This window comes from Crinia signifera, chromosome 5, assembly GCF_055691185.1.
Source record: "Crinia signifera chromosome 5, ASM5569118v1, whole genome shotgun sequence".
Taxonomy (NCBI): domain Eukaryota; kingdom Metazoa; phylum Chordata; class Amphibia; order Anura; family Myobatrachidae; genus Crinia; species Crinia signifera.
In genome coordinates, this window is record NC_139221.1 from 173713845 (window position 1) to 173732981 (window position 19137).

The following is a 19137-nucleotide window of genomic DNA, read 5'->3' on the forward strand; positions in this document are numbered from 1 at the left end:
GGAAAAATGGCATACAGTGTATCATTTGCTGTCTAAGTCATGTTTCCCATATTTTCCCTTCCCAGATACAAGCCCGTTTGAGTGTTTGGGGCACTTTTTAGCTAAAATCAACCTACGGGGCCTAACTGCATATGCTAAAGCCCGCCTATTTTGAATGGTGTTGTGGCCCCTGCAACCTCCAAAAATATCAGGACTTACTTCCCCAATAACCTGCTAACTCACCCCTGAAATACATACTTATTCACCCTATTTTGTTCATTGGACTCATTTCTCATTTGAAATGCCCATTTTTGGGGGGGCAGAAATGTGCATCTTTAAAAGGTGATTTCTACGATACCCCACTTTTGCGCGTCGGCTCTCAACTTTTCCCGTAAACGCAGAAAAAGCGCAATTTTCAGGAGAAACGAGACAGACATCCCCTCCCTCTGCCACCCACCCACCCAACTGACAGCCAGCCATTAGACATGCACAGATAGTTCTGAGAGTCTTTCTGTGATGTCATAAAGGGCCTGCTGATCAATGGGCAGCTTTCTGATTGGCTGCTGTATTTGATTGACAGATGGAAGCTGGCAGCTGATTGGCTGTCTAGCCTAAAGTGCTTTACACACCTCCCTGATGGTACCACTGGCTAAGACTCCACCTCAGCTCATTGGGTAATGAAAAATTTAGAACAATTGATGGATGAAAGCAGGCAGGCCGCCCATTTTGGGACACTCAGTGGACTTGTTTAATGCAATGCACCTTTGTATATTCACATGCATTCGCTTCATGCTGTAACCACTGTGCATAAAAATTTGGAAACATGGCAAACAGTGTATCATTTGCTGTCTAAGTCATGTTTCCCATATTTTCAATTCCCAGATACAAGCCCGTTTGAGTGATTGGGGCACTTTTTAGCTAAAATCATCCTACGAGGCCTAACTGCATATGCTAAAGCCTGCCTATTTTGAATGGTGTAGTGGCCCCTGCAACCTCCAAAAATATCAGGACTTACTTCCCCAATAACCTGCTAACTCACCCCTGAAATACATACTTATTCACCCTATTTTGTTCATTGGACTCATTTCTCATTTGAAATGCCCATTTTTGGGGGGCCAGAAATGTGCGTCTTTAAAATGTGATTTCTACGATACCCCACTTTTGCGCGTCAGACCTCAACTTTTCCCGTAAACGCAGAAAAACCGCAATTTTCAGGAGAAACGAGACAGACATCCCCTCCCTCTGCCACCCACCCGCCCAACTGACAGCCAGCCATTAGACATGCACAGATAGTTCTGAGAGTCTTTCTGTGATGTCATAAAGGGCCTGCTGATCAATGGGCAGCTTTCTGATTGGCTGCTGTATTTGATTGACAGATGGAAGCTGGCAGCTGATTGGCTGTCTAGCCTAAAGTGCTTTACACACCTCCCTGATGGTACCACTGGCTAAGACTCCACCTCAGCTCATTGGGTAATGAAAAATTTAGAACAATTGATGGATGAAAGCAGGCAGGCCGGCCATTTTGGGACACTCAGTGGACTTGTTTAATGCAATGCACCTTTGTATATTCACATGCATTCGCTTCATGCTGTAACCACTGTGCATAAAAATTTGGAAACATGGCAAACAGTGTATCATTTGCTGTCTAAGTCATGTTTCCCATATTTTCAATTCCCAGATACAAGCCCGTTTGAGTGATTGGGGCACTTTTTAGCTAAAATCATCCTACGAGGCCTAACTGCATATGCTAAAGCCTGCCTATTTTGAATGGTGTAGTGGCCCCTGCAACCTCCAAAAATATCAGGACTTACTTCCCCAATAACCTGCTAACTCACCCCTGAAATACATACTTATTCACCCTATTTTGTTCATTGGACTCATTTCTCATTTGAAATGCCCATTTTTGGTGGGCCAGAAATGTGCGTCTTTAAAAGGTTATTTCTACGATACCCCACTTTTGCGCGTCTGACCTCAACTTTTCCCGTAAACGCAGAAAAAGCGCAATTTTCAGGAGAAACGAGACAGACATCCCCTCCCTCTGCCACCCACCCACCCAACTGACAGCCAGCCATTAGACATGCACAGATAGTTCTGAGGGTCTGTCTGTGATGTCATAAAGGGCCTGCTGATCAATGGGCAGCTTTCTGATTGGCTGCTGTATTTGATTGACAGATGGAAGCTGGCAGCTGATTGGCTGTCTAGCCTAAAGTGCTTTACACACCTCCCTGATGGTACCACTGGCTAAGACTCCACCTCAGCTCATTGGGTAATGAAAAATTTAGAACAATTGATGGATGAAAGCAGGCAGGCTGGCCATTTTGGGACACTCAGTGGACTTGTTTAATGCAATGCACCTTTGTATATTCACATGCATTCGCTTCATGCTGTAACCACTGTGCATAAAAATTTGGAAACATGGCATATAGTGTATCATTTGGTGTCTAAGTCATGTTTCCCATATTTTCCCTTCCCAGATACAAGCCCGTTTGAGTGTTTGGGGCACTTTTTAGCTAAAATCATCCTACGGGGCCTAACTGCATATGCTAAAACCTGCCTTTTTTGAATGGTGTAGTGGCCCCTGCAACCTCCAAAAATATCAGGACTTACTTCCCCAATAATCTGCTAACTCACCCCTGAAATACATACTTATTCACCCTATTTTGTTCATTGGACTCATTTCTCATTTGAAATGCCCATTTTTGGGGGGCCAGAAATGTGCGTCTTTAAAATGTGATTTCTACGATACCCCACTTTTGCGCGTCGGACCTCAACTTTTCCCGTAAACGCAGAAAAACCGCAATTTTCAGGAGAAACGAGACAGACATCCCCTCCCTCTGCCACCCACCCGCCCAACTGACAGCCAGCCATTAGACATGCACAGATAGTTCTGAGGGTCTGTTTGTGATGTCATAAAGGGCCTGCTGATCAATGGGCAGCTTTCTGATTGGCTGCTGTATTTGATTGACAGATGGAAGCTGGCAGCTGATTGGCTGTCTAGCCTAAAGTGCTTTACACACCTCCCTGATGGTACCACTGGCTAAGACTCCACCTCAGCTCATTGGGTAATGAAAAATTTAGAACAATTGATGGATGAAAGCAGGCAGGCCGGCCATTTTGGGACGCTCATTGGACTTGTTTAATGCAATGCACCTTTGTATATTCACATGCATTCGCTTCATGCTGTAACCACTGTGCATAAAAATTTGGAAAAATGGCATACAGTGTATCATTTGCTGTCTAAGTCATGTTTCCCATATTTTCCCTTCCCAGATACAAGCCCGTTTGAGTGTTTGGGGCACTTTTTAGCTAAAATCAACCTACGGGGCCTAACTGCATATGCTAAAGCCCGCCTATTTTGAATGGTGTAGTGGCCCCTGCAACCTCCAAAAATATCAGGACTTACTTCCCCAATAACCTGCTAACTCACCCCTGAAATACATACTTATTCACCCTATTTTGTTCATTGGACTCATTTCTCATTTGAAATGCCCATTTTTGGGGGGCCAGAAATGTGCGTCTTTAAAATGTGATTTCTACGATACCCCACTTTTGCGCGTCGGACCTCAACTTTTCCCGTAAACGCAGAAAAACCGCAATTTTCAGGAGAAACGAGACAGACATCCCCTCCCTCTGCCACCCACCCGCCCAACTGACAGCCAGCCATTAGACATGCACAGATAGTTCTGAGGGTCTGTTTGTGATGTCATAAAGGGCCTGCTGATCAATGGGCAGCTTTCTGATTGGCAACTGTATTTGATTGACAGATGGAAGCTGGCAGCTGATTGGCTGTCTAGCCTAAAGTGCTTTACACACCTCCCTGATGGTACCACTGGCTAAGACTCCACCTCAGCTCATTGGGTAATGAAAAATTTAGAACAATTGATGGATGAAAGCAGGCAGGCCGGCCATTTTGGGACACTCAGTGGACTTGTTTAATGCAATGCACCTTTGTATATTCACATGCATTCGCTTCATGCTATAACCACTGTGCATAAAAATTTGGAAACATGGCAAACAGTGTATCATTTGCTGTCTAAGTCATGTTTCCCATATTTTCCCTTCCCAGATACAAGCCCGTTTGAGTGATTGGGGCACTTTTTAGCTAAAATCATCCTACGAGGCCTAACTGCATATGCTAAAGCCTGCCTATTTTGAATGGTGTAGTGGCCCCTGCAACCTCCAAAAATATCAGGACTTACTTCCCCAATAACCTGCTAACTCACCCCTGAAATACATACTTATTCATCCTATTTTGTTCATTGGACTCATTTCTCATTTGAAATGCCCATTTTTTGGTGGGCCAGAAATGTGCGTCTTTAAAAGGTTATTTCTACGATACCCCACTTTTGCGCGTCGGACCTCAACTTTTCCCGTAAACGCAGAAAAAGCGCAATTTTCAGGAGAAACGAGACAGACATCCCCTCCCTCTGCCACCCACCCACCCAACTGACAGCCAGCCATTAGACATGCACAGATAGTTCTGAGGGTCTGTCTGTGATGTCATAAAGGGCCTGCTGATCAATGGGCAGCTTTCTGATTGGCTGCTGTATTTGATTGACAGATGGAAGCTGGCAGCTGATTGGCTGTCTAGCCTAAAGTGCTTTACACACCTCCCTGATGGTACCACTGGCTAAGACTCCACCTCAGCTCATTGGGTAATGAAAAATTTAGAACAATTGATGGATGAAAGCATGCAGGCCGGCCATTTTGGGACACTCAGTGGACTTGTTTAATGCAATGCACCTTTGTATATTCACATGCATTCGCTTCATGCTGTAACCACTGTGCATAAAAATTTGGAAACATGGCATATACTGTAGTGTATCATTTGGTGTCTAAGTCATGTTTCCCATATTTTCCCTTCCCAGATACAAGCCCGTTTGAGTGTTTGGGGCACTTTTTAGCTAAAATCATCCTACGGGGCCTAACTGCATATGCTAAAACCTGCCTTTTTTGAATGGTGTAGTGGCCCCTGCAACCTCCAAAAATATCAGGACTTACTTCCCCAATAATCTGCTAACTCACCCCTGAAATACATACTTATTCACCCTATTTTGTTCATTGGACTCATTTCTCATTTGAAATGCCCATTTTTGGGGGGCCAGAAATGTGCGTCTTTAAAATGTGATTTCTACGATACCCCACTTTTGCGCGTCGGACCTCAACTTTTCCCGTAAACGCAGAAAAACCGCAATTTTCAGGAGAAACGAGACAGACATCCCCTCCCTCTGCCACCCACCCGCCCAACTGACAGCCAGCCATTAGACATGCACAGATAGTTCTGAGGGTCTGTTTGTGATGTCATAAAGGGCCTGCTGATCAATGGGCAGCTTTCTGATTGGCTGCTGTATTTGATTGACAGATGGAAGCTGGCAGCTGATTGGCTGTCTAGCCTAAAGTGCTTTACACACCTCCCTGATGGTACCACTGGCTAAGACTCCACCTCAGCTCATTGGGTAATGAAAAATTTAGAACAATTGATGGATGAAAGCAGGCAGGCCGGCCATTTTGGGACACTCAGTGGACTTGTTTAATGCAATGCACCTTTGTATATTCACATGCATTCGCTTCATGCTGTAACCACTGTGCATAAAAATTTGGAAACATGGCAAACAGTGTATCATTTGCTGTCTAAGTCATGTTTCCCATATTTTCAATTCCCAGATACAAGCCCGTTTGAGTGATTGGGGCACTTTTTAGCTAAAATCATCCTACGAGGCCTAACTGCATATGCTAAAGCCTGCCTATTTTGAATGGTGTAGTGGCCCCTGCAACCTCCAAAAATATCAGGACTTACTTCCCCAATAACCTGCTAACTCACCCCTGAAATACATACTTATTCACCCTATTTTGTTCATTGGACTCATTTCTCATTTGAAATGCCCATTTTTGGGGGGCCAGAAATGTGCGTCTTTAAAATGTGATTTCTACGATACCCCACTTTTGCGCGTCAGACCTCAACTTTTCCCGTAAACGCAGAAAAACCGCAATTTTCAGGAGAAACGAGACAGACATCCCCTCCCTCTGCCACCCACCCGCCCAACTGACAGCCAGCCATTAGACATGCACAGATAGTTCTGAGAGTCTTTCTGTGATGTCATAAAGGGCCTGCTGATCAATGGGCAGCTTTCTGATTGGCTGCTGTATTTGATTGACAGATGGAAGCTGGCAGCTGATTGGCTGTCTAGCCTAAAGTGCTTTACACACCTCCCTGATGGTACCACTGGCTAAGACTCCACCTCAGCTCATTGGGTAATGAAAAATTTAGAACAATTGATGGATGAAAGCAGGCAGGCCGGCCATTTTGGGACACTCAGTGGACTTGTTTAATGCAATGCACCTTTGTATATTCACATGCATTCGCTTCATGCTGTAACCACTGTGCATAAAAATTTGGAAACATGGCAAACAGTGTATCATTTGCTGTCTAAGTCATGTTTCCCATATTTTCAATTCCCAGATACAAGCCCGTTTGAGTGATTGGGGCACTTTTTAGCTAAAATCATCCTACGAGGCCTAACTGCATATGCTAAAGCCTGCCTATTTTGAATGGTGTAGTGGCCCCTGCAACCTCCAAAAATATCAGGACTTACTTCCCCAATAACCTGCTAACTCACCCCTGAAATACATACTTATTCACCCTATTTTGTTCATTGGACTCATTTCTCATTTGAAATGCCCATTTTTGGTGGGCCAGAAATGTGCGTCTTTAAAAGGTTATTTCTACGATACCCCACTTTTGCGCGTCTGACCTCAACTTTTCCCGTAAACGCAGAAAAAGCGCAATTTTCAGGAGAAACGAGACAGACATCCCCTCCCTCTGCCACCCACCCACCCAACTGACAGCCAGCCATTAGACATGCACAGATAGTTCTGAGGGTCTGTCTGTGATGTCATAAAGGGCCTGCTGATCAATGGGCAGCTTTCTGATTGGCTGCTGTATTTGATTGACAGATGGAAGCTGGCAGCTGATTGGCTGTCTAGCCTAAAGTGCTTTACACACCTCCCTGATGGTACCACTGGCTAAGACTCCACCTCAGCTCATTGGGTAATGAAAAATTTAGAACAATTGATGGATGAAAGCAGGCAGGCTGGCCATTTTGGGACACTCAGTGGACTTGTTTAATGCAATGCACCTTTGTATATTCACATGCATTCGCTTCATGCTGTAACCACTGTGCATAAAAATTTGGAAACATGGCATATAGTGTATCATTTGGTGTCTAAGTCATGTTTCCCATATTTTCCCTTCCCAGATACAAGCCCGTTTGAGTGTTTGGGGCACTTTTTAGCTAAAATCATCCTACGGGGCCTAACTGCATATGCTAAAACCTGCCTTTTTTGAATGGTGTAGTGGCCCCTGCAACCTCCAAAAATATCAGGACTTACTTCCCCAATAATCTGCTAACTCACCCCTGAAATACATACTTATTCACCCTATTTTGTTCATTGGACTCATTTCTCATTTGAAATGCCCATTTTTGGGGGGCCAGAAATGTGCGTCTTTAAAATGTGATTTCTACGATACCCCACTTTTGCGCGTCGGACCTCAACTTTTCCCGTAAACGCAGAAAAACCGCAATTTTCAGGAGAAACGAGACAGACATCCCCTCCCTCTGCCACCCACCCGCCCAACTGACAGCCAGCCATTAGACATGCACAGATAGTTCTGAGGGTCTGTTTGTGATGTCATAAAGGGCCTGCTGATCAATGGGCAGCTTTCTGATTGGCTGCTGTATTTGATTGACAGATGGAAGCTGGCAGCTGATTGGCTGTCTAGCCTAAAGTGCTTTACACACCTCCCTGATGGTACCACTGGCTAAGACTCCACCTCAGCTCATTGGGTAATGAAAAATTTAGAACAATTGATGGATGAAAGCAGGCAGGCCGGCCATTTTGGGACGCTCATTGGACTTGTTTAATGCAATGCACCTTTGTATATTCACATGCATTCGCTTCATGCTGTAACCACTGTGCATAAAAATTTGGAAAAATGGCATACAGTGTATCATTTGCTGTCTAAGTCATGTTTCCCATATTTTCCCTTCCCAGATACAAGCCCGTTTGAGTGTTTGGGGCACTTTTTAGCTAAAATCAACCTACGGGGCCTAACTGCATATGCTAAAGCCCGCCTATTTTGAATGGTGTAGTGGCCCCTGCAACCTCCAAAAATATCAGGACTTACTTCCCCAATAACCTGCTAACTCACCCCTGAAATACATACTTATTCACCCTATTTTGTTCATTGGACTCATTTCTCATTTGAAATGCCCATTTTTGGGGGGCCAGAAATGTGCGTCTTTAAAATGTGATTTCTACGATACCCCACTTTTGCGCGTCGGACCTCAACTTTTCCCGTAAACGCAGAAAAACCGCAATTTTCAGGAGAAACGAGACAGACATCCCCTCCCTCTGCCACCCACCCGCCCAACTGACAGCCAGCCATTAGACATGCACAGATAGTTCTGAGGGTCTGTTTGTGATGTCATAAAGGGCCTGCTGATCAATGGGCAGCTTTCTGATTGGCAACTGTATTTGATTGACAGATGGAAGCTGGCAGCTGATTGGCTGTCTAGCCTAAAGTGCTTTACACACCTCCCTGATGGTACCACTGGCTAAGACTCCACCTCAGCTCATTGGGTAATGAAAAATTTAGAACAATTGATGGATGAAAGCAGGCAGGCCGGCCATTTTGGGACACTCAGTGGACTTGTTTAATGCAATGCACCTTTGTATATTCACATGCATTCGCTTCATGCTGTAACCACTGTGCATAAAAATTTGGAAACATGGCAAACAGTGTATCATTTGCTGTCTAAGTCATGTTTCCCATATTTTCCCTTCCCAGATACAAGCCCGTTTGAGTGATTGGGGCACTTTTTAGCTAAAATCATCCTACGAGGCCTAACTGCATATGCTAAAGCCTGCCTATTTTGAATGGTGTAGTGGCCCCTGCAACCTCCAAAAATATCAGGACTTACTTCCCCAATAACCTGCTAACTCACCCCTGAAATACATACTTATTCATCCTATTTTGTTCATTGGACTCATTTCTCATTTGAAATGCCCATTTTTTGGTGGGCCAGAAATGTGCGTCTTTAAAAGGTTATTTCTACGATACCCCACTTTTGCGCGTCGGACCTCAACTTTTCCCGTAAACGCAGAAAAAGCGCAATTTTCAGGAGAAACGAGACAGACATCCCCTCCCTCTGCCACCCACCCACCCAACTGACAGCCAGCCATTAGACATGCACAGATAGTTCTGAGGGTCTGTCTGTGATGTCATAAAGGGCCTGCTGATCAATGGGCAGCTTTCTGATTGGCTGCTGTATTTGATTGACAGATGGAAGCTGGCAGCTGATTGGCTGTCTAGCCTAAAGTGCTTTACACACCTCCCTGATGGTACCACTGGCTAAGACTCCACCTCAGCTCATTGGGTAATGAAAAATTTAGAACAATTGATGGATGAAAGCATGCAGGCCGGCCATTTTGGGACACTCAGTGGACTTGTTTAATGCAATGCACCTTTGTATATTCACATGCATTCGCTTCATGCTGTAACCACTGTGCATAAAAATTTGGAAACATGGCATATAGTGTATCATTTGGTGTCTAAGTCATGTTTCCCATATTTTCCCTTCCCAGATACAAGCCCGTTTGAGTGTTTGGGGCACTTTTTAGCTAAAATCATCCTACGGGGCCTAACTGCATATGCTAAAACCTGCCTTTTTTGAATGGTGTAGTGGCCCCTGCAACCTCCAAAAATATCAGGACTTACTTCCCCAATAATCTGCTAACTCACCCCTGAAATACATACTTATTCACCCTATTTTGTTCATTGGACTCATTTCTCATTTGAAATGCCCATTTTTGGGGGGGCAGAAATGTGCATCTTTAAAAGGTGATTTCTACGATACCCCACTTTTGCGCGTCGGCTCTCAACTTTTCCCGTAAACGCAGAAAAAGCGCAATTTTCAGGAGAAACGAGACAGACATCCCCTCCCTCTGCCACCCACCCACCCAACTGACAGCCAGCCATTAGACATGCACAGATAGTTCTGAGAGTCTTTCTGTGATGTCATAAAGGGCCTGCTGATCAATGGGCAGCTTTCTGATTGGCTGCTGTATTTGATTGACAGATGGAAGCTGGCAGCTGATTGGCTGTCTAGCCTAAAGTGCTTTACACACCTCCCTGATGGTACCACTGGCTAAGACTCCACCTCAGCTCATTGGGTAATGAAAAATTTAGAACAATTGATGGATGAAAGCAGGCAGGCCGGCCATTTTGGGACACTCAGTGGACTTGTTTAATGCAATGCACCTTTGTATATTCACATGCATTCGCTTCATGCTGTAACCACTGTGCATAAAAATTTGGAAACATGGCAAACAGTGTATCATTTGCTGTCTAAGTCATGTTTCCCATATTTTCAATTCCCAGATACAAGCCCGTTTGAGTGATTGGGGCACTTTTTAGCTAAAATCATCCTACGAGGCCTAACTGCATATGCTAAAGCCTGCCTATTTTGAATGGTGTAGTGGCCCCTGCAACCTCCAAAAATATCAGGACTTACTTCCCCAATAACCTGCTAACTCACCCCTGAAATACATACTTATTCACCCTATTTTGTTCATTGGACTCATTTCTCATTTGAAATGCCCATTTTTGGGGGGCCAGAAATGTGCGTCTTTAAAATGTGATTTCTACGATACCCCACTTTTGCGCGTCAGACCTCAACTTTTCCCGTAAACGCAGAAAAAACGCAATTTTCAGGAGAAACGAGACAGACATCCCCTCCCTCTGCCACCCACCCGCCCAACTGACAGCCAGCCATTAGACATGCACAGATAGTTCTGAGAGTCTTTCTGTGATGTCATAAAGGGCCTGCTGATCAATGGGCAGCTTTCTGATTGGCTGCTGTATTTGATTGACAGATGGAAGCTGGCAGCTGATTGGCTGTCTAGCCTAAAGTGCTTTACACACCTCCCTGATGGTACCACTGGCTAAGACTCCACCTCAGCTCATTGGGTAATGAAAAATTTAGAACAATTGATGGATGAAAGCAGGCAGGCCGGCCATTTTGGGACACTCAGTGGACTTGTTTAATGCAATGCACCTTTGTATATTCACATGCATTCGCTTCATGCTGTAACCACTGTGCATAAAAATTTGGAAACATGGCAAACAGTGTATCATTTGCTGTCTAAGTCATGTTTCCCATATTTTCAATTCCCAGATACAAGCCCGTTTGAGTGATTGGGGCACTTTTTAGCTAAAATCATCCTACGAGGCCTAACTGCATATGCTAAAGCCTGCCTATTTTGAATGGTGTAGTGGCCCCTGCAACCTCCAAAAATATCAGGACTTACTTCCCCAATAACCTGCTAACTCACCCCTGAAATACATACTTATTCACCCTATTTTGTTCATTGGACTCATTTCTCATTTGAAATGCCCATTTTTGGTGGGCCAGAAATGTGCGTCTTTAAAAGGTTATTTCTACGATACCCCACTTTTGCGCGTCTGACCTCAACTTTTCCCGTAAACGCAGAAAAAGCGCAATTTTCAGGAGAAACGAGACAGACATCCCCTCCCTCTGCCACCCACCCACCCAACTGACAGCCAGCCATTAGACATACACAGATAGTTCTGAGGGTCTGTCTGTGATGTCATAAAGGGCCTGCTGATCAATGGGCAGCTTTCTGATTGGCTGCTGTATTTGATTGACAGATGGAAGCTGGCAGCTGATTGGCTGTCTAGCCTAAAGTGCTTTACACACCTCCCTGATGGTACCACTGGCTAAGACTCCACCTCAGCTCATTGGGTAATGAAAAATTTAGAACAATTGATGGATGAAAGCAGGCAGGCTGGCCATTTTGGGACACTCAGTGGACTTGTTTAATGCAATGCACCTTTGTATATTCACATGCATTCGCTTCATGCTGTAACCACTGTGCATAAAAATTTGGAAACATGGCATATAGTGTATCATTTGGTGTCTAAGTCATGTTTCCCATATTTTCCCTTCCCAGATACAAGCCCGTTTGAGTGTTTGGGGCACTTTTTAGCTAAAATCATCCTACGGGGCCTAACTGCATATGCTAAAACCTGCCTTTTTTGAATGGTGTAGTGGCCCCTGCAACCTCCAAAAATATCAGGACTTACTTCCCCAATAATCTGCTAACTCACCCCTGAAATACATACTTATTCACCCTATTTTGTTCATTGGACTCATTTCTCATTTGAAATGCCCATTTTTGGGGGGCCAGAAATGTGCGTCTTTAAAATGTGATTTCTACGATACCCCACTTTTGCGCGTCGGACCTCAACTTTTCCCGTAAACGCAGAAAAACCGCAATTTTCAGGAGAAACGAGACAGACATCCCCTCCCTCTGCCACCCACCCGCCCAACTGACAGCCAGCCATTAGACATGCACAGATAGTTCTGAGGGTCTGTTTGTGATGTCATAAAGGGCCTGCTGATCAATGGGCAGCTTTCTGATTGGCTGCTGTATTTGATTGACAGATGGAAGCTGGCAGCTGATTGGCTGTCTAGCCTAAAGTGCTTTACACACCTCCCTGATGGTACCAGTGGCTAATACTCCACCTCAGCTCATTGGGTAATGAAAAATTTAGAACAATTGATGGATGAAAGCAGGCAGGCCGGCAATTTTGGGACACTCAGTGGACTTGTTTAATGCAATGCACCTTTGTATATTCACATGCATTCGCTTCATGCTGTAACCACTGTGCATAAAAATTTGGAAACATGGCATTTAGTGTATCTTTTGGTGTCTAAGTCATGTTTCCTATATTTTCCCTTCCCAGATGCAAGCCCGTTTGAGTGTTTGGGGCACTTTTTAGCTAAAATCATCCTACGGGGCCTAACTGCATATGCTAAAACCTGTCTATTTTGAATGGTGTAGTGGCCCCTGCAACCTCCAAAAAATATCAGGACTTACTTCCCCAATAACCTGCTAACTCACCCCTGAAATACATACTTATTCACCCTATTTTGTACATTGGACTCATTTCTTATTTGAAATGCCCATTTTTGGTTGGCCATAAATGTGCGTCTTTAAAAGGTGATTTCTACGATACCCCACTTTTGCGCGTCGGACCTCAACTTTTCCCGTAAACGCAGAAAAAGCGCAATTTTCAGGAGAAACGAGACAGACATCCCCTCCCTCTGCCACCCACCCGCCCAACTGACAGCCAGCCATTAGACATGCACAGATAGTTCTGAGGGTCTTTATGTGATGTCATAAAGGGCCTGCTGATCAATGGGCAGCTTTCTGATTGGCTGCTGTATTTGATTGACAGATGGAAGCTGGCAGCTGATTGGCTGTCTAGCCTAAAGTGCTTTACACACCTCCCTGATGGTACCACTGGCTAAGACTCCACCTCAGCTCATTGGGTAATGAAAAATTTAGAACAATTGATGGATGAAAGCAGGCAGGCCGGCCATTTTGGGACACTCAGTGGACTTGTTTAATGCAATGCACCTTTGTATATTCACATGCATTCGCTTCATGCTGTAACCACTGTGCATAAAAATTTGGAAACATGGCAAACAGTGTATCATTTGCTGTCTAAGTCATGTTTCCCATATTTTCCCTTCCCAGATACAAGCCCGTTTGAGTGTTTGGGGCACTTTTTAGCTAAAATCATCCTACGGGGCCTAACTGCATATGCTAAAGCCTGCCTATTTTGAATGGTGTAGTAGCCCCTGCAACCTCCAAAAATATCAGGACTTACTTCCCCAATAACCTGCTAACTCACCCCTGAAATACATACTTATTCATTCTATTTTGTTCATTGGACTCATTTCTCATTTGAAATGCCCATTTTTGGGGGGCCAGAAATGTGCGTCTTTAAAAGGTGATTTCTACGATACCCCACTTTTGCGCGTCGGACCTCAACTTTTCCCGTAAACGCAGAAAAAGCGAAATTTTCAGGAGAAACGAGACAGACATCCCCTCCCTCTGCCACCCACCCACCCAACTGACAGCCAGCCATTAGACATGCACAGATAGTTCTGAGGGTCTGTCTGTGATGTCATAAAGGGCCTGCTGATCAATGGGCAGCTTTCTGATTGGCTGCTGTATTTGATTGACAGATGGAAGCTGGCAGCTGATTGGCTGTCTAGCCTAAAGTGCATTACACACCTCCCTGATGGTACCACTGGCTAAGACTCCACCTCAGCTCATTGGGTAATGAAAAATTTAGAACAATTGATGGATGAAAGCAGGCAGGCCGGCCATTTTGGGACGCTCATTGGACTTGTTTAATGCAATGCACCTTTGTATATTCACATGCATTCGCTTCATGCTGTAACCACTGTGCATAAAAATTTGGAAACATGGCATTTAGTGAATCTTTTGGTGTCTAAGTCATGTTTCCCATATTTTCCCTTCCCAGATGCAAGCCCGTTTGAGTGTTTGGGGCACTTTTTAGCTAAAATCATCCTACAGGGCCTAACTGCATATGCTAAAGCCTGCCTATTTTGAATGGTGTAGTGGCCCCTGCAACCTCCAAAAATATCAGGACTTACTTCCCCAATAACCTGCTAACTCACCCCTGAAATACATACTTATTCATCCTATTTTGTTTATTGGACTCATTTCTCATTTGAAATGCCCATTTTTGGGGGGCCAGAAATGTGCGTCTTTAAAAGGTGATTTCTACGATACCCCACTTTTGCGCGTCGGATCTCAACTTTTCCCGTAAACGCAGAAAAACCGCAATTTTAGGGAGAAACGAGACAGACATCCCCTCCCTCTGCCACCCACCCGCTCAACTGACAGCCAGCCATTAGACATGCACAGATAGTTCTGAGGGTCTGTTTGTGATGTCATAAAGGGCCTGCTGATCAATGGGCAGCTTTCTGATTGGCTGCTGTATTTGATTGACAGATGGAAGCTGGCAGCGGATTGGCTGTCTAGCCTAAAGTGCTTTACACACCTCCCTGATGGTACCACTGGCTAAGACTCCACCTCAGCTCATTGGGTAATGAAAAATTTAGAACAATTGATGGATGAAAGCAGGCAGGCCGGCCATTTTGGGACGCTCATTGGACTTGTTTAATGCAATGCACCTTTGTATATTCACATGCATTCGCTTCATGCTGTAACCACTGTGCATAAAAATTTGGAAACATGGCATACAGTGTATCATTTGCTGTCTAGGTCATGTTTCCCATATTTTCCCTTCCCAGATACAAGCCCGTTTCAGTGTTTGGGGCACTTTTTAGCTAAAATCAACCTACGGGGCCTAACTGCATATGCTAAAGCCTGCCTATTTTGAATGGTGTAGTGACCCCTGCAACCTCCAAAAATATCAGAACTTACTTCCCCAATAACCTGCTAACTCACCCCTGAAATACATACTTATTCACCCTATTTTGTTCATTGGACTCATTTCTCATTTGAAATGCCCATTTTTGGGGGGGCCAGAAATGTGCGTCTTTAAAAGGTGATTTCTACGATACCCCACTTTTGCGCGTCGGACCTCAACTTTTCCCGTAAACTCAGAAAAACCGCAATTTTAGGGAGAAACGAGACAGACATCCCCTCCCTCTGCCACCCACCCGCCCAACTGACAGCCAGCCATTAGACATGCACAGATAGTTCTGAGGGTCTTTCTGTGATGTCAAAATAGGATTTTTTGGGGGTACAATCGCACAAGACTTAATCATTGGAGTTATATCATATTGAATTAGGCCCCCTGTAAGTATTGATATTGTTGGGTGTTCAATAGGAATGCAGGGGTGTGCGACCACGGACAATGGTTAGGCAGAATATAGTTTGGGAGAGAATAGGGATTGTCACAGGTGTGGTGCACCAGAAAAGAAATTAATTTTTGACTCATAAAAAATACCTTTTATTAGGTTCATTTAAAACTACGAAATATACAAACTAACATAAAACATTAAACAGTGAATACAGTGGTTTTAAAAGATGCACGTGCGGTTGGACATGCAATACCTCCTATTTTATTGATCACTTCTCCTATTAATACCTCTTATTTATCACCCTTGAACCGTCTCTGATGGCTCAAATTGGCCTATATTGCAGAAAACGGCGGGTGGGGTTATCGAGGTTAAGTATAAGGTGATCCTTCTATGTGTGCCTATCCGTGTCTGGGAATTAGCTGAGTATGGTGGTGTCTCTGGATATATGCCAGTATTAGCGGCAGTAATTGGATTGTAAACAGACAAAAATGATCTTATTGTTTGTTGGAGTTGGAATTGATCCAATTTCCAAATCTCCTGGTGTGTATGACCTTATTCCGTGTGGAGTATATAAGACAAAGAGTGAGTGCAAACTGGGGTTTGTGTGGGGGAGATATTGCCCCTGTAGGGTCCCTCCTTACATATATTCCCAGATTAGTTAGTTTTTGCACTATCTCACTCGCACATAAAAGTCCGTGCGGTCTGAGTATCTAATCGGGGGAATTTGTGCCCCTCACGGGTCCCCTCTCACGTGGGATACTGATGGTATGTTTTTATATACCGGAGAATCTTATTAGGACCGTAGATCCAATCACCTTACTACACACTGACCGATTAATTGGTCTGTGAATCTGGTTCAAAATTGGGGGGGTATAATGTCCCACAGGGTCCCCTCCTATACGTGGTCACAAGTAGAGATTATTGGACTGTTCTATTTGTGAACATGTCCTATGCGGTCTATCTTACAAGGGGAGAAATATCCCAAATGGGTCCCCTCATTTATTATAGTCCGTTTGCATATGTTAAAGCACTGTTTCATCAGTAATATCCCATTATTATTTATTTCATGAATTAGTGTACTCCTTCATACATACACATTAATTAGATACACAATTTAATACAGTTTGTCAATTTATTAACTGCTGTTAGTTGCCGTAGCTATTGCTACACATAGTGTTTGTCGCGTACATACTGCACAATAAATGGGTGCTGATTTAATCAATGGTCTGAACGGTTCTGGGCTCATCGAGCCAACAATCAATTAGTGTGATGTTTAATAATATGCTCCAGAGTAGCGCAGGAAATGTTAGGTATATAAACTGTCACTCAGTTTTAATTACTAAACATAGGCTATTCATATGGATATTGCCATATGCGATGGCGCATCAGACCCGATAATTGTTAAGGGTACTCGGCAGAATCCCAGGGGTGATTTAATTCACCAGTGGGCTAGAGGCATATTCGGGCACCGCAAACACACAGCATTATGACATTAGAGTCCTGATAAGGACTAGTATTAGCAGACACGGATGGCGCGTCAGACCCGATATATGTTAAGGGTACTCGGCAGAGTCCCAGGGGTGATTTAATTCACCAGTAGGCTAGAGGCATATTCGGGCACCGCAAACACACAGCATTATGACATTAGAGTCCTGATAAGGACTAGTATTAGCAGACACGGAATCGTTTGAATAGGAGTCCTAAAAAGGACTGTATTTCAGGCACAAAAAGGGGTATGCACGTGAAGCGACCGCACGGCTGTGTGGCCGGCGTACGCTTCGCAGATCTTCCTCAGGGCAACCCTAGGCACAAAAAGGGGTATGCATGTGAAGCGACCGCACGGCTGTGTGGCCGGCGTACGCTTCGCAGATCTTCCTCAGGGCAACCCTTAGGCACAAAAAGGGGTATGCATGTGAAGCGACCGCACGGCTGTGTGGCCGGCGTACGCTTCACAGATCTTCCTCAGGGCAACCCTTTAGGCACAAAAAGGGGTATGCATGTGAAGCGACCGCACGGCTGTGTGGCCGGCGTACACTTCGCAGATCTTCCTCAGGGCAACTTTTGCGCGTCGGACCTCAACTTTTCCCGTAAACGCAGAAAAACTGCAATTGTCAGGAGAAACGAGACAGACATCCCCCCCCTATGCCACCCACCCGCCCAACTGACAGCCAGCAATTAGACATGCACAGATAGTTCTGAGGGTCTGTCTGTGATGTCATAAAGGGCCTGCTGATCAATGGGCAGCTTTCTGATTGGCTGCTGTATTTGATTGACAGATGGAAGCTGGCAGCTGATTGGCTGTCTAGCCTAAAGTGCTTTACACACCTCCCTGATGGTACCACTGGCTAAGACTCCACCTCAGCTCATTGGGTAATGAAAAATTTAGAACAATTGATGGATGAAAGCAGGCAGGCCGGCCATTTTGGGACACTCAGTGGACTTGTTTAATGCAATGCACCTTTGTATATTCACATGCATTCGCTTCATGCTGTAACCACTGTGCATAAAAATTTGTAAACATGGCAAACAGTGTATCATTTGCTGTCTAAGTCATGTTTCCCATATTTTCCCTTCCCAGATACAAGCCCGTTTGAGTGTTTGGGGCACTTTTTAGCTAAAATCATCCTACGGGGCCTAACTGCATATGCTAAAGCCTGCCTATTTTGAATGGTGTAGTGGCCCTGCAACCTCCAAAAATATCAGGACTTACTTCCCCAATAACCTGCTAACTCAACCCTGAAATACATACTTATTCACCCAATTTTGTTCATTGGACTCATTTCTCATTTGAAATGCCCATTTTTGGGGGGGCAGAAATGTGCGTCTTTAAAAGGTGATTTCTACAATACCCCAGTTTTGCGCGTCGGACCTCAACTTTTCCCGTAAACGCAGAAAAAGCGCAATTTTCAGGAGAAACGAGAAAGACATCCCCTCCCTCTGCCACCCACCCACCCAACTGACAGCCAGCCACTAGACATGCACAGATAGTTCTGAGGGTCTTTCTGTGATGTCATAAAGGGCCTGCTGATCAATGGGCAGCTTTCTGATTGGCTGCTGTATTTGATTGACAGATGGAAGCTGGCAGCTGATTGGCTGTCTAGCCTAAAGTGCTTTACACACCTCCCTGATGGTACCACTGGCTAAGACTCCACCTCAGCTCATTGGGTGATGAATAATTTAGAACAATTGATGGATGAAAGCAGGCAGGCCGGCCATTTTGGGACACTCAGTGGACATGTTTAATGCAATGCACCTTTGTATGCATTCGCTTCATGCTGTAACCACTGTGCATAAAAATTTGGAAACATGGCAAACAGTGTATCATTTGCTGTCTAAGTCATGTTTCCCATATTTTCCCTTCCAAGATACAAGCCCGTTTGAGTGTTTGGGGCACTTTTTAGCTAAAATCATCCTACAGGGCCTA